Raw genomic sequence first — 13,240 nt, forward strand, 5'->3', positions numbered from 1 at the left:
GGTGCCTGTACGCCGAAAGTGTCCCGCAATTTTTCTGGCCACCGACAGCATCTCTTGCACGCCCCTGTCGTTTTTTAAAAAATTCTGCACCACCAAATTCAAGGTATGTGCAAAACATGGGACGTGCTGGAATTTGCCCATATTTAATGCACACACAATATTGCTGGCGTTGTCCGATGCCACAAATCCACAGGAGAGTCCAATTGGGGTAAGCCATTCCGCGATGATCTTCCTCAGTTGCCGTAAGAGGTTTTCAGCTGTGTGCGTATTCTGGAAAGCGGTGATACAAAGCGTAGCCTGCCTAGGAAAGAGTTGGCGTTTGCGAGATGCTGCTACTGGTGCCGCCGCTGCTGTTCTTGCGGCGGGAGTCCATACATCTACCCAGTGGGCTGTCACAGTCATATAGTCCTGACCCTGCCCTGCTCCACTTGTCCACATGTCCGTGGTTAAGTGGACATTGGGTACAACTGCATTTTTTAGGACACTGGTGAGTCTTTTTCTGACGTCCGTGTACATTCTCGGTATCGCCTGCCTAGAGAAGTGGAACCTAGATGGTATTTGGTAACGGGGGCACACTGCCTCAATAAATTGTCTAGTTCCCTGTGAACTAACGGCGGATACCGGACGCACGTCTAACACCAACATAGTTGTCAAGGACTCAGTTATCCGCTTTGCAGTAGGATGACTGCTGTGATATTTCATCTTCCTCGCAAAGGACTGTTGAACAGTCAATTGCTTACTGGAAGTAGTACAAGTGGGCTTACGACTTCCCCTCTGGGATGACCATCGACTCCCAGCGGCAACAACAGCAGCGCCAGCAGCAGTAGGCGTTACACGCAAGGATGCATCGGAGGAATCACAGGCAGGAGAGGACTCGTCAGACTTGCCAGTGACATGGCCTGCAGGACTATTGGCATTCCTGGGGAAGGAGGAAATTGACACTGAGGGAGTTGGTGGGGTGGTTTGCGTGAGCTTGGTTACAAGAGGAAGGGATTTACTGGTCAGTGGACTGCTTCCGCTGTCACCCAAAGTTTTTGAACTTGTCACTGACTTATTATGAATGCGCTGCAGGTGACGTATAAGGGAGGATGTTCCGAGGTGGTTAACGTCCTTACCCCTACTTATTACAGCTTGACAAAGGGAACACACGGCTTGACACCTGTTGTCCGCATTTCTGGTGAAATACCTCCACACCGAAGAGCTGATTTTTTTGGTATTTTCACCTGGCATGTCAACGGCCATATTCCTCCCACGGACAACAGGTGTCTCCCCGGGTGCCTGACTTAAACAAACCACCTCACCATCAGAATCCTCCTGGTCAATTTCCTCCCCAGCGCCAGCAACACCCATATCCTCCTCATCCTGGTGTACTTCAACACTGACATCTTCAATCTGACTATCAGGAACTGGACTGCGGGTGCTCCTTCCAGCACTTGCAGGGGGCATGCAAATAGTGGAAGGCGCATGCTCTTCACGTCCAGTGTTGGGAAGGTCAGGCATCGCAAACGACACAATTGGACTCTCCTTGTGGATTTGGGATTTCAAAGAACGCACAGTTCTTTGCGGTGCTTTTGCCAGCTTGAGTCTTTTCAGTTTTCTAGCGAGAGGCTGAGTGCTTCCATCCTCATGTGAAGCTGAACCACTAGCCATGAACATAGGCCAGGGCCTCAGCCGTTCCTTGCCACTCCGTGTGGTAAATGGCATATTGGCAAGTTTACGCTTCTCCTCCGACAATTTTATTTTAGGTTTTGGAGTCCTTTTTTTTCTGATATTTGGTGTTTTGGATTTGACATGCTCTGTACTATGACATTGGGCATCGGCCTTGGCAGACGACGTTGCTGGCATTTCATCGTCTCGGCCATGACTAGTGGCAGCAGCTTCAGCACGAGGTGGAAGTGGATCTTGATCTTTCCCTAATTTTGGAACCTCAACTTTTTTGTTCTCCATATTTTATAGGCAGAACTAAAAGGCACCTCAGGTAAACAATGGAGATGGATGGATTGGATACTAGTATACAATTATGGACGGACTGCCACGGTTAGGTGGTATAAAAAAACCACGGTTAGGTGGTATATATTATAATAATAATACAATTATGGATGGACGGACTGCCTGCCGACTGCCGACACAGAGGTAGCCACAGCCGTGAACTACCGCACTGTACACTGGTTGATAAAGAGATAGTAGTATACTCGTAACAACTAGTATGACACTATGACGACGGTATAAAGAAAGAAAAAAAAATACCACAGTTAGGTGGTATATATTATAATAATAATACAATTATGGATGGACGGACTGCCTGCCGACTGCCGACACAGAGGTAGCCACAGCCGTGAACTACCGCACTGTACACTGGTTGATAAAGAGATAGTAGTATACTCGTAACAACTAGTATGACACTATGACGGTATAAAGAATGAAAAAAAAACCACGGTTAGGTGGTATATATTATAATAATAATACAATTATGGATGGACGGACTGCCTGCCGACTGCCGACACAGAGGTAGCCACAGCCGTGAACTACCGCACTGTACACTGGTTGATAAAGAGATAGTAGTATACTCGTAACAACTAGTATGACACTATGACGACGGTATAAAGAAAGAAAAAAAAATACCACAGTTAGGTGGTATATATTATAATAATAATACAATTATGGATGGACGGACTGCCTGCCGACTGCCGACACAGAGGTAGCCACAGCCGTGAACTACCGCACTGTACACTGGTTGATAAAGAGATAGTAGTATACTCGTAACAACTAGTATGACACTATGACGACGGTATAAAGAATGAAAAAAAAACCACGGTTAGGTGGTATATATTATAATAATAATACAATTATGGATGGACGGACTGCCTGCCGACTGCCGACACAGAGGTAGCCACAGCCGTGAACTACCGCACTGTACACTGGTTGATAAAGAGATAGTAGTATACTCGTAACAACTAGTATGACACTATGACGACGGTATAAAGAAAGAAAAAAAAATACCACAGTTAGGTGGTATATATTATAATAATAATACAATTATGGATGGACGGACTGCCTGCCGACTGCCGACACAGAGGTAGCCACAGCCGTGAACTACCGCACTGTACACTGGTTGATAAAGAGATAGTAGTATACTCGTAACAACTAGTATGACACTATGACGACGGTATAAAGAAAGAAAAAAAAATACCACAGTTAGGTGGTATATATTATAATAATAATACAATTATGGATGGACGGACTGCCTGCCGACTGCCGACACAGAGGTAGCCACAGCCGTGAACTACCGCACTGTACACTGGTTGATAAAGAGATAGTAGTATACTCGTAACAACTAGTATGACACTATGACGACGGTATAAAGAATGAAAAAAAAACCACGGTTAGGTGGTATATATTATAATAATAATACAATTATGGATGGACGGACTGCCTGCCGACTGCCGACACAGAGGTAGCCACAGCCGTGAACTACCGCACTGTACACTGGTTGATAAAGAGATAGTAGTATACTCGTAACAACTAGTATGACACTATGACGACGGTATAAAGAATGAAAAAAAAACCACGGTTAGGTGGTATATATTATAATAATAATACAATTATGGATGGACGGACTGCCTGCCGACTGCCGACACAGAGGTAGCCACAGCCGTGAACTACCGCACTGTACACTGGTTGATAAAGAGATAGTAGTATACTCGTAACAACTAGTATGACACTATGACGGTATAAAGAATGAAAAAAAAACCACGGTTAGGTGGTATATATTATAATAATAATACAATTATGGATGGACGGACTGCCTGCCGACTGCCGACACAGAGGTAGCCACAGCCGTGAACTACCGCACTGTACACTGGTTGATAAAGAGATAGTAGTATACTCGTAACAACTAGTATGACACTATGACGACGGTATAAAGAAAGAAAAAAAAATACCACGGTTAGGTGGTATATATTGTAATACAATTATGGATGGACGGACTGCCTGCCGAGTTCCGACTGCCGACACAGAGGTAGCCACAGCCGTGAACTACCGCACTGTACTGTGTCTGCTGCTAATATAGACTGGTTGATAAAGAGATAGTATACAATACATACAACAATATACTACTATACTGGTGGTCAGGCACTGGTCACCACTAGTCACACTGGCAGTGGCACTCCTGCAGCAAAAGTGTGCACTGTTTAATTTTAAATTAATATAATATTATGTACTCCTGGGGGCTCCTGCTATAACAACCTGCAGTGCTCCCCAGTCTCCCCCACAATTATTATAAGCTTTGCCTTTTATACATTGATGTGCAGCACACTGGGCTGAGCTGAGTGCACACAGACTGAGTCACACTGTGTGACTGGCTGCTGCTGTGTATCGTTTTTTTTCAGGCAGAGAACGGATATAGCAGAGAACGGATATATTATATTAAAATAAATAAAAGTTAACTAACAACAACTGCACTGGTCACTGTGGTAAACTCTGTCTGACTCTGCACAATCTCTCTCTCTCTTCTAATCTAATTTCTAATGGAGAGGACGCCAGCCACGTCCTCTCCCTATCAATCTCAATGCACGTGTGAAAATGGCGGCGACGCGCGGCTCCTTATATAGAATCCGAGTCTCGCGAGAATCCGACAGCGTCATGATGACGTTCGGGCGCGCTCGGGTTAACCGAGCAAGGCGGGAGGATCCGAGTCTGCTCGGACCCGTAAAAAAAACATGAAGTTCGTGCGGGTTCGGTTTCAGAGAAACCGAACCCGCTCATCTCTAATTACAAATCCCCAATATAACAGACTAATAGTAGACAGGCGATTTGAGCTTTTAGACCACAGAGATGATGACGCTATGCCAATGTCTAACAGCTATGCCACTCACGGTGTTTATCTTTATGCAGAGTGACTGACAGTCAGGCACTGTTTGTGGGCGTTGATGGGGGAGTGGTGGCAAAAGTTCAGTTTGATTCAATTTCAGTTGATTTAAATCAAACATAAAATTGAATCCAAAATGGAACATTAGTAAATATATGCCTGTGACAGAGATAAGATGGAAAGAGATAAAGTACCAACCAGCTCCTATCTGCCATTGTTTCAAACACAGGGGGACATTTACTAAGCAGTGATTAGAGCGGAGAAGTGAGCCAGTGGAGAAGTTGCCCATGGCAACCAATCAGTACTAAAGTAACATCTATAATTTGCATACTATAAAATGATACAGAGCTGCTGATTGGTTGATGGGGCAACTTCTCCACTGGCTCACTTCTCCGCTCTTATCACTGCTTAGTAAAAGTCCCCCACAGTCTCTAACATGTTAGTTAGGAGCTGACTGGCTGGTACTTTATCTCTCTCCAAGACTGAATATATTTTCCCCACAGTGTGGTTAACTGGCCACTTGGAAACCAGATCTGTGCAGCCTGGTCACAAATGTGGATGTCTATGGTTCTTACAGATCCGGCTGCATGGTACAAAGCAAAAGGCCAGTTTACAATGTGTTTGGCCAACTTGGTATTGAATGAGTGTCATGGAGGTCCTTGAATTAGTTATTTTTCCCCTGATATTGGCGTCAGCTCAGGGTTCCTCCTTCCACTGCTACGTAAAATAAACACACTCAGCCTATGGGGGTCATTCCGAGTTGTTCGCTCGTTGCCGATTTTCGCTATGCTGCGATTTGTTGCTAATTGCGCATGCGCATGGTACGCAGAGCGCATGCGCTAAGTTATTTTACACAAAACTTAGTAGATTTGCTGGTGTTCGTGCGGCGTTTTCAGTCGCACTGCTGATCGGTGAATGATTGACAGGATAGGGGCGTTTCTGGGTGGTAACTAAGCGCTTTCCGGGAGTGTGCTAAAAAACGCAGGCGTGTCAGGGAAAAACTAACCCACCCGCACGCATCACTCACATGACCCCCTAACACTGTGACCTCTGCCTCTGCTTGGATACAGATGTGTCCTTATACATCTAGCCTCAATACGCCATGCAGCAGGAGATGCCTGGCCTGAGTCCGCTGGTAGCTCTGCTAACATTGGGCACCTTATTTTTATAAAAATGCATCTTGTTTGCATTACTATGTGGCTAGGATGCACAAGCAGCTTCTGCTGTTTAAAATGATATGTGGCATGCCTATATTCTGTGTGTGACTGCGGCTGTATCTGCATACGGAATGCTACGTTAGTGTATTCCCCTGGAAATCACTGTAACGTAGCATTTCATATGCAGATACAGTTACACACAGAATATAGGCATGCCACATATCATTTTAAACAGCAGTAGCTGCTTGTGCATCCTAGCCACATAGTAATGCAAACAAGATGCATTTTCATAAAAATAAAAATAAGGTGCCCAATGTTAGCAGAGCTACCAGTGGACTCAAGCCAGGCATCTCCTGCTGCATGGCGAATTGAGGCTAGATGTATAAGGACACATCTGTATCCAAGCAGAGGCAGAGGTCACAGTGTTAGCGGGTCATGTGAGTGATGCGTGCGGGTGGGTTAGTTATGCAGTAGTGTTCGGCAAATGTGTAAGGGGCATTATGTGTGTGAATAAAGTTGCACTAGTGTGTGACATAATTTGAATTGGCGGTACTATTGTGTGGCCATGCCCCCTCTCAGCAAGAACACACCCCTTTTTGGACTGTGCGCCAAATGCAAAATGTTCCTATTTAAAATATAGGGGGTAGGAACATCAAAATGTGGACTGCTATGGGTGAGTGGTGATGGTGCTGGGAAAGGGGTGCAGGGTCAGAGGTGGAGATAGTGGCGGTGCTAGGGGGCACCAGACAAAATCTTGCCTAGGGCATCATATTGGTTAGGGCCGGCTCGGTATGGGGGAGAGGGTCTGTGCAGGTTACCTTTCAAAGCTGCTGATTGGCTGTGTATTTGGGTGCCTGCCTCAAGGGAGTGTGTACAGTGACATGCAGGGCAGACACCGGTTCAGTGTGAAAGGGATCGACCCGGGAATAACCTGTGGCCAAAGTGCAGTGTGAAAGGGGTACAGGAGCTAAAACCCGGGTCCAACCCATGTTTAAAAACCCAGGAAAAGGCAGGGTCAAAGCTCCGGTTTTGGCCTGAAAGTGGAACATACTTACCTACTCTATCGGATTCTGCGGGAGACACCCGGTTTTTCGAGTAGTCCCCCGCAGCCCCGGAAGAGTGGGCACAGCTCCCGCATTCTGCCCACTTCCTAGTGAAGTGGGCAGAATGTGGAGAAAGACACAGCAAAATAGCGGACTGGCGGAAGGGGCGGAGCCTAATGACGCGATTATATGCTAATTGAGTCATTTAGCTCCGCCCCCTGTGCAAATATTAACCAACTGTGGGCTTTTCCTGGCGAGTAGGCTGGGCTTAATTATGTAATTATCTCAGCCCCGCCCTCGTCGCCGCCCACCTGCTTCTCCTCTCCGGGCATCTCCCGGAGAGGAGATTTGAAATGTCGGTAAGTATGAAGTGGAACAAATAAGTCTTTGGGTGCATGAAATGAAGGTCAGTTAAAGAGAACCTGAAGGAAACATACTTTTAATAAATTGCTACCATTCCTAACCACTTAGCAGTGATAACATACAGTATTGGTGATGCTGACAACTGTGGAAATGTGTGCAAAAGGAGGGGAGCACCCAAACACCCCTAAATGTTAAGTAACTGATGTGATTAGATGCTTTGTACATATATATAAGTCACACTAATCTGATGTCTATTATAGCTGCACGGCTTTTTTTATAACAGGTTAATATCTGGTGATGTTGCCCATAGCAACCAATCATGTGCTGTCTATCATTTCTCTATTGCCTTTTAGAAAATGATAGACAGCATCTGATTGGTTGCTACAGTATGTGCAACATCATCAATTCTCTGTGTTAGTAGCTTTAGTAAATGTACCACATAGAGTCTAGGATAGTGGTTCCCAAACTTTCTTGAATGACGGTGCCCTAGAGCAGTGGTTCTCAAACTCGGTCCTCAGGACCCCATACGGTTCATGTTTTCCATGTCACCCAGCAGCTGCACTGTGTATCACCAACTGTCCCCTTTCAACAATCTACAGGTGACCTGCAAAACATGAACTGTGCGGGGTCCTGAGGACCGAGTTTGAGAACCTGTGCCCTAGAGTATTAGCATTTTTTTCAAGGCAGCCCTAGGATGAAAGGTTTTTTATTGATAATTTTGGAAATAAATATTACTTTAGGTAAATTGTGCCTGTCATCCTTAGGGTCAGTTATGTGGTGGTTTATGGTTGTGCTTCTGATTGATTCCTACGAGAAAGGAGTGTTATTTAGGCTGCTCATTAGAATAAAACAATTAATTTAGCACAAAAAAAGTATTAAAAAACAAAACAAAATAATGTTTAAGTTCTTTTTAGGATAAGTGAGCAGCCCGGACTATGGGGGTCATTCCGACCCCATCGCTCGCTGCAGTTTGTTGCAGCGCAGCGATCGGGTCGGAACTGCGCATGTGCCGGCGCCGCAGTGCGCCGGCGCATGGCAGTCGTTGGTGCCCAGCGATCGCCTCTGAGACAGAGGCGGTCGCTGGGCGGGAGGGGGCTGAACGGCGGCGCTAAGCCGCCGTTTAGGGGGAGCGGTCCAGCCAACGCAGGCGTGGCCGGACCGTTGGGGGGTCGGGCCGCTGCGGCCATCGGGAACGACGAGTAACTCCCGGCAGGCCGCAGGAGCTGCGCTGTCCGGGAGTTACTCCTCAAATACAAAGGCATCGCCGCTGTGCGATGCTTTTGTATTTGTGCGGGGGGCGGCACTGACATGCGGGGCGGACTAGCCCTGTGCTGGGCGTCCCCCCGCATGTCAGAGTTAACGATCGTAGCTGTGCTAAACTTAGCACAGCTACAATCAACTCGGAATGACCCCCTATATATGCAGTGTTGTCCATCCCATGTAAGTAGTTTTGCAGTTAACAACTTACTGATTTTCCCCTGATCTTTCCCTGTCTGACCTCAAATATCCCCGGTTGTTCAGAAGTGGAAATAAGTCATACATACAAGGACGTAACCAGGACTTTGTGGAGCCCATAGCAACATATCCCAATGCTTCTTGCAACATATCTCAATGCTCTCCGTGGCACTTATCAATTTTATGCCCCATAATAGTGCCCTAGTTCATTTTCTGAACCTTGGTAGATCCTTAGGTAATGTTATGCCCCATAGCAGTGCCTTAGTTTATATGAACCATAGTAGTTTACATGATGTCACATTGTAGGGCTGCCAGTACACATTATGCCACAGTGTTTCCAATTCACATTATGATAAACAGTGTCTCCAGTTCACATTATGCCACATTACAGTGCCGCTTTACCATTATAACATCCAGTACACACTCCTGAAAATGTTACGTCACACTATTCAGGTTGGGCAGTGGATCCCTTTGCTTAGTAGGCAAATCTGGGAAATTGGTATGCAACTGTATAAGCCTCTAAGCCCCATAGCAATGGCACCCCTTCACTCACTATAGTTACACCCATACATACACATATCCTAGACTCTAAGTGCTCGTTACAAACCACAGATTATTAACTGATGTGTTCATATGAATCCTTGCAGCCAGGTAAGACAGTAAGAGAAAGAAACAAAGACAGAAATTTACTTTCACTATCATCACAGGATACTGTATTGATAAATGATTGCAATTTGATGATATTGATTGAAGGCATTGATTATAGAGTAGTACTTGTCAGTATAGATGGGAATGTAGAGGAAAAACAGTTTGGCAAATAGCAGAGACATGCAGTGAGATTTAAAAGTTACCTCTCATACACATCTTTCATCCTTAATATATTGTTGCAGGAAAGTGGTTCCCAAACTTTTTGGAATCACGGCACCCTAAAGCATGGGTCTTCAACCTGCGGCCCTCCAGCTGCTGTGCAACTGCACATCCCAAGATGCCCTGCCACAGTTTTGCTATTAAGGCTTGCTAAACCTGAGCAGGGCATGCTGGAATGTGTAGTTCCACAACAGCTGGAGGGCCAGAGGTTGAAGAACCATGCCCTAAAGTATCAGCATTTTTTTCACGGTACCCGTAGGCCAAAAGTTACTTATTGAGAAATGTAGAAAGAAATATTAAAATAAGTAAATTGTGCTTATACTGTAGGTCATCCTTGGGTTCATTTGTGTGCTGAGGGACAATATTTGCTTCTATTTGTCCAAATATTTTATGGTTGACCACCACCAGCACTGGTTTGGCCTATTACATGGACCATAAAAATTTGTAATTGAACCTGGACCACCAACCCAGGGCACCCCTGCAAGTGTCCTGAGGCACCCCAGGGGGCCACAGCACACAGTTTGAGAATCACTGGTTTAAGGTGTGGAAGACTGTACTACACATCAAGCAACATAGGCCCGTTATTCCTGCCTGTCTCACTTGCTTCTGCTGTACTAGGATAAGACTTTTTATCATCCATCAATGGTATCATATTCTTTGGCTGCCCTTCTACTACCTGTCTGAGACTGTCTTGGGCTGCTCTTCAATCTGTTTCATTTGCATCCAATGCGGTTAACTAATATTAGGAGAAATAGGCATTGCCCCCCTGTATAGTTGTGGTAGACTGTAATCCTATTAGATATTGTGACAATGTTGGGGTCTGTTTGTCATCTCCGGATGCTTAGAAAAACATGGGCTTGATGTATTATGTAGGGCTGAAACTATTGCAGCTGGGGCAAGTGCATGGGCTATTTTAAGGCAACATCATTATCACCTGTCATTAATAAAGCAGTCTTTGGCGACAGACAGTAATCTGGGGTAGGGAATGTTGGTGGGTGTAAATCTATATGGTATAAAGTACCCATGCCTGTCTGTGGCTCCGGCAGAGACCTGGTTCTCTCACATACCCAAGCCTCCAGGACTCCCACGGATTGCTAATCTTCTTCAACGGACCCAATATTCATAATGAGAATGACAACAAACCCCAATGATGGGCCATGGTCCCCAAAATACAGAAGAGAGAGGACAAGTCAGAGGAGGGGAGATGTAGCAAACCTTAGAGAGAGAGATAAAGTGCCAACCAATCAGCTTTTAGCTGTCACTTTACAGTTTGTGTTTGAAAAATGACAGCAGCTGATTGGATGGTACTTTATTTCTCTCTCTCTACTTTATCTCTCTCCAAGGTTTGATACATCTACCCCTAAAAATCATCCGCAGCTAGGGATGGCCATCGGTAGGTTATCCGTCGATGGTCACCATCGATAGTACCATTGATGGATAACCTCGATGGTGTGAAACCATCTGTAAAGAAACCATTGATGGTTTTACCCATTGATGGTCATCCCTGCATTACTGTTAAGTGAACTAGGGGCCAATCAGAGCCAGGGAGTGGGGCTTTGCTGGCGTCAGGGGGCGGGGCTAAGCTCCGTGCCCTGACACTATGAGGAAAAAAATAAATAAAAAATTTGGTAGCACTAAACCATCGGTGGTGGGAAACCATCTGGTTCTCCCCCATCGATGGTAAAACTATTCGACATCAGTCATAGACCATCTATGATTTTGAATCATTGATGGTCGATGGCCATCCTTAGCCGCAGCAGTATATTGCAATAACTACTGTACTATACATGCATTTTTGTAATTTGTTAAAGCAAAATGCCTAAAAGCCAGAAATGACAAAGCGACGGAGACGTGTAGCTGCAGTGTAAGAAACGTGTAAATAGCTCTTCTCTAACACACCTGGATAATGTCCTGCAGTATCAGCCGCTGACAGAGGGAGAGAGAGAGACTTCTGAGAGGCCGTGCTTCTCCTTATTCTGTGCTCAGACGTCTGCAGGCTGTTAGAGCTATCGCTGCTGTGAACACTACAAGACTCTATTACATTTGGTTTTGTGGCAAGCATAAACTTGAAAGGAGTTTACTACAATACCTGAGGAGCTGCTGTGTGTACCTGGACGGACTGCGAGAGATTGCTGCTGAGGAGAATGAATTCAGAGACTGTTGGCAGCAATCTATTGTAAGCTCTGTACATTGCTATTGTATACTTGACTCTTTTTTGTAAACATATCCAAAACCACAATACGCATTCAGTTTTGATAGCAAGTTTATTATCGCCATGGCTACAGGGCAACTCATTTGTGGGGGCCCCGACCAATACAATTAGATGATGCCACACAGTGCCCCCATTATGGAAATGATGCCACACAGCCCGCCCAAGTATTCCACATAGTGCCCCCTAGTATGCCACACAGTGCCCCCAAGTATGATACATAGTGCCCCCATTATTATTATTATTATTATTATTATTATGGCCTATCGTGCTCCCCGGTGTTAACATTATGCCCCAGTGGCCCCTGTGCCCCCAGTATGCCACACAGTGACCCCAAGTATGATACACAATGCTCCCAGTATTATTATTATTATTATTATTAAGCCCTACAGTGCCCCCAGGTATAAACATTATGCCCCAGTGCCCACAGTATACCACACAGTGCCCCTATGCCCCCAGTATGCCACACAGATCCCCCAGTATGCAGAATAGATCCCTCCATATCTTTTGTGACAGGCTCCTGCTAATTTCCTGGACTCTGGAGGAGGATGCTGCTGCTTCTGAATGCGCAGCGCACACAGAGCCCCTCCTGAGACCCTTAAGCATTGCGGAAGTGACGCCAAGGTACTCTAGAGTCGCCCTGTATGCGCTATACATTCAGATGCATTGCTGCAGCAGCTCCTTCCGGCAACAGGTACTGAGCAACTGTTCTCAGTAATTAGCTGGTCTTTGAAGAGAACCTTCCCATTGGTTTTGTGCAAATAAATGGGTAAAGAGTGCTGTGGGATGTATTAATAACAAATTATAGCATACAGTGTGTACTTTCTTTCTTTTAATTGTGGTTGATGAGTCATGCATAATAACACCGAGTTAAGAGACCGATTGTAGCGTTTAACCATTTATGTCAACACATATCCCCCAAATGCTGTCATGTCTCAAAAAAGAAATTATGCTGCAGTTTTCTTCTTTTATGGTTAGTGAATGACCTTTATCATCAAAGTTAACTTTAACCTCTTCTGAGTTCCAGCCACCGAAAACATCATTAGAACTCCTGTACATTATGTGGATAGCAAATAGTCTCATTTTATCCGGGGAGATTGAATGCAGTGCCTTGCTCCTTATCTCATATAACCCAGAAGCATCAGTACTCTCTATGTGTTTTTTATTACTTGCTCTTCTTTCCCCAAGCATTATCTCTGAAAGATGACCCAGGGGGCAGGAGATGGTCTGCTTGTTATTTCCCCCCCCCCCAGCTATTATCAGGTGATGATGATCTGCA

The 13,240-nt window shown here is 45.3% G+C and overlaps 1 protein-coding gene across 10 annotated transcripts in view; it reads left to right on the forward strand.

Moving 5' to 3' along the window:
- Positions 1-13,240, forward strand: part of GRIK1 (glutamate ionotropic receptor kainate type subunit 1) — a 630,706-nt gene that overhangs the window by 138,688 nt on the left and 478,778 nt on the right. The window contains exon 1 of one of the 10 annotated variants that reach the window (XM_063956429.1): positions 7,408-7,426. The exons of 8 other annotated variants lie outside the window; for them this stretch is intronic. The gene's annotated coding sequence lies outside the window, so the exon portion shown is untranslated. Of the gene's footprint in view, positions 1-7,407; positions 7,427-11,725; positions 11,929-13,240 lie in introns of those variants that run through there. One more of the 10 variants, XM_063956427.1, reaches the window with a different exon arrangement.

The sequence above is a fragment of the Pseudophryne corroboree genome, chromosome 2, assembly GCF_028390025.1.
Source record: "Pseudophryne corroboree isolate aPseCor3 chromosome 2, aPseCor3.hap2, whole genome shotgun sequence".
Classification (NCBI taxonomy): Eukaryota; Metazoa; Chordata; class Amphibia; order Anura; family Myobatrachidae; genus Pseudophryne; species Pseudophryne corroboree.